Raw genomic sequence first — 4,365 nt, 5'->3', positions numbered from 1 at the left:
ATATTTCTATCTATTCTAGTCTTTCTCTCTCCTCCCTCCTCTCTCTCTCTCTCTTTCATCACATATCTTCTTCCTTTTTCTCTTACGCTGCTTATTATTACATTATTACAGCATAGAGCTTAGCTTAAAATCATTTTTCTCTCTGCTCTGTTTCATTTTGTAATAATCAAAAGAAATAAAAAATAAAATGAGTCAAAAAAGAAAAAAAAAAACTTCAATAACTATTTTATGGTTTGTTACATCATCTATGAGCCAATTTTTCCGATTGTAAATATTCAAAGAATCGTTTTCGCCGCTATTTAGTAATTCCATATTCGGGTTCAAAGGTCAACTGGATTATTTTTTCCATATCGATTGTGAACTATATTTTTATCTGTTTGAATGTTTTAAAATGATTAATTTCAAGATTTTAAGTTAAATTCCTCTCTCTCTCTCTCTCTCTCATTCCTGTTACATGTTGTTAATTCATTGACATCATATCCCTTTTTATCTCTAATTTCTATTATCAAAACTTCTCAAGAGGCCTAAGGCTTAAAACAAAAGAGTATCTGCAAATGGTAACTCTTCGTTGATAATTCAGTTGATGTCATTTTAATTTTCTAATTTAGTTTTTTTTTCTTCTTCCATTCAGGAAACCTATTGGAATTTTTCATTTGTTTTTTTTTTTTTTCTTTAATCTTTTTCCTTCTGCAAAGAAGGATAATTTGCAAGATTTAATTTTGAAATGAAAAGATAACAAATATATGGTACCATCCTATTTATCAGTACAGCAAAATTCTCTCTTCAATGTTGACAAATGATCACAAAATATGTTTGTAACAATTGAAGAAACGAATTTGAATGATACAATTATTTGTATGGTATTTAATTTCCGATCATTTCCGGTATCCAACCGTGTCACATTTAAGATATAAGCTAATTTAATTTAAATTAGTACATCAATAATTCTAATCAAATTTTATCATTATATCTCGTTTTATTCCATTAATGAATGAATGGGTAGATTTGTGAAGCACTTCTTTCAAGTATTACTTTTCATACCATTTCTTATCAAATTAAAAAAATGGTTGATGAAATTTTGAAATTGCAAAATTTATTCTCTCATTCTCTGATCTTTTCATCGCATGGATAAAAACCAAATTTGTCTTCATATTTGTAAATAAACAACATTTCTAGGTTAATTATTAATAAGCATTTAAATATAAACTTTTATTCCTCTTTTTTCTTTCCCTAACAATAAGCATTTCCTTTCTTTTACACTTTATCTTCTTTCATTTGTTTTAATTTCAAATATTCCATTTGGTATTCGTTTTAGCATTTCCGTAAATTCGATAAGTATGGCAATCATAGGCTGAACAAAACTATTAATTAGAATGATCTTTCCGGAATAAATTTGAATTATTTACGCATAATTAGGGTTTGGTTGATTTTAGCTTTGAATAGTTAAAAATGGTTCAAAATAAAAACCTTATCTCTTATCAAAAGTACTATTTTAAAATTCAATTAATTTTTTATCAAAACATTGAACATAATTGCATGCATAAGTTAAAACCAGAATGTAATTCCGGTTTAAAGCGTGTATTTTCGGTTGTTTAATCCAATTCATTAGGCATTTATTTTTATCCGGAATGTATTGTATATGTCATCTGAAAATGTCCATTATTAATTTTAGTGTTACTTTTAGGAAAAAATTTTTTAAAATTTTTAACGAATAGAAGAAAATTTTTTTTTTAAAGTTTCATGTTAATTAAATTTTTTGCTTTTTGTTTTTGTTTGTATATTGTCATTATGGGAATCAATAATGAAAATGTCAACCATTAAATTTAAAAAAAAAAAAAATAATAAACTGCCCTATGACTATTTGTTTCTGACTTTAAACTTGATCTGCATTTTTTTTTTGTTTTTTTTTTGCAAAAAAATTCAATTTTTAGTTAAAATTTTTTTTTATGCAACATTTTTTGGATAAGTTTGAACTAAAAAAACTTTCAGACTATTTTTCAAGTTGAAATTTAAATTTCAAACATATATCATAATATATGTATGAAAATATCTATTGGAAGGAATAGAGCAGCCATTTAGTGCAACATGTCTCATGATGACGTAGATGGATTGAAATAATTTTAAATATGAAATTTCCGATGGGAATTATTTCATCTTCATATAGCTTATCTTAACATTTTAAGATAAAATTCTTATCAATTTTATCTTTTTTAATTAAATTATCAATAATTTAAACATTAAAATGATACTAGCAAAGGTTAAATATACATTAATATGCTTAAACTTATGTAGCAAAAATGTTCAAGTAAGTGGAAAAGTTATTTACTCTTTTTTACTTAATAATAATCATTTGTTGTTGCACATACACACATACATACAACACACACACACACACACACACACACACATACATAGATATATCATTTTGGAATGCTTAAGTAAGATTATAAATCAGAGATAGCATTTGAGTGAAAAATTTAATTCTTGAAAAGTTTTGTTTTTTATTAGTTTACCTCAATAACAACCATGGAAATATTTCTTGTTCCATCGAAAATATCACAAATTTCAATCAGTCAGATTTCAAAATGTCATGTTTTTTTTCTTTTTTTCTTTTTTTTTTTGAAAACACATCTTTAAAAGTTGTTCAATTTTAGTTAAAAGTTGATTTTTTTTCTTTTCGTTCATAAAAACTTTTGGTATAAATATGGAATAAATAGCTGCTATTTTTGATGTCACAAAGGAATTAGTAACGACAGTTACGCTCTATGAATTTTTATATAATCATTGTTTTTTTTTCTTCCCCCTTTTTTCTTTTTCTTTTTTTTTTTATTTTTAAAACAGAGTTATTATTTAGCGTAAGTTTTAGCTTTTTACTTTTTCATTTAATACGCATGCGATCGTTAAAATTTAATTATAAGAGAATAAAATTTATCAAATATTCCTTTTTTGATATATTATCAGGAAGAGATAATTTAGAACAAAGTTTATTTCGTATTCATAAAATCCATATCAATATCAAATCAAATCCATTTCCATATCAATATCAAATCAAATCCATATCCATATCAATATCAAATCCATATCCATATCAATATCAAATCAAATCATATCCATATCAATATCAAATCAAATCCATATCCATATCAATATCAAATCAAATCTATATCCATATCAATATCAATATGCAAATCTATATCCATAAAATCCATGTTATTTCTAAATTTTAAAATAATCTAATCTTGATTTCCTGTTATCATCCAACACTTAAAATGATCGTTTAATGTGAAGTAAAAAAAAAAAGGAAAAAAAAAAGAAGGATTTTGTTGAAGAAATAAAGAATTTTTTGATAAAATTATAAAAAACTAATTTAAATAATTCCAAAAATTCAAAAATAAGCTATTATCATTGTTTATATTCAAAGAGCCGAAATCGGCTCAAATATCTTTAACCCTGAAATCTGATACTTCTCATGGATTACCGTATTGCCAAGTATATTTCTTTTTTTTTCAGTTGATAATGTCTATTTTTGCTAAAGTAGTAAATGTATCGAATGTTTAATACATTTGAGAATATTTTGCTGACCAATCAATCTGTTGACCAGTCAATTTTCAGTCTTGTTTTGTCTCATAACGCTTAAATTTCATATATCTTTTACGGTTAAAAATGTTTACTAAATAAGTTTTTTTTTTTCTTTGAATGAATAAAAATTAGAATAAATTTCAAAAAAAAATTCTCCAGATGTTTTTTTTCTTTTTTTTTTTTTTTGTTCATAACCTTTAAAAACTAACAATTCTTCAATCCGGTTTCTATCTTATCTTTTTAAACATGAAAAAAAAAAAGAAAAACAAAAGGTCGTACTAATTCTTATCTTAATGCTTATCGTTTTTATATGTTAGATTATTTTTTAGGATAAATTTTCCTCTTATTTTCGGTTCTATCATTTCATTTTTTATCATTTCCCATCATCATTCAACAATATCTTATACTTTAATCAAATTAAAATTAATTTTCCATTTATTTATCTTTTGATTTTTATGGGTATAAAATTAATCATTTTGTAACTGAATTAGAACAGAATTGATAATATTAATTCCATATATTTCATTTCTTTCATTTCTAATTCATCTTATTTTTCATTTTTAATTCTAATTCTAGTCTAACATTTGCTTTCATTTATGATTGTTCACATTTATATGATTAATTTCGGATACTTTTCATAATTCTTTATTATTTAAATTTAAACGATCATCCTCCTTGATCAACTTATTTGTAATATATATTTGATTAACCTGGTCTACTTTTTTTTTTCTCATAAAAAACATCAAATTAAAAAAACATGAAATCAAATCAGTTTAATCAAAATTA

Source organism: Loa loa (assembly GCF_000183805.2).
Source record: "Loa loa unplaced genomic scaffold supercont3.127, whole genome shotgun sequence".
In the NCBI taxonomy this organism is placed as follows: domain Eukaryota; kingdom Metazoa; phylum Nematoda; class Chromadorea; order Rhabditida; family Onchocercidae; genus Loa; species Loa loa.
The sequence above is the reverse complement of the archived record's forward strand: the minus strand, read 5'-3'. Positions refer to the sequence as shown.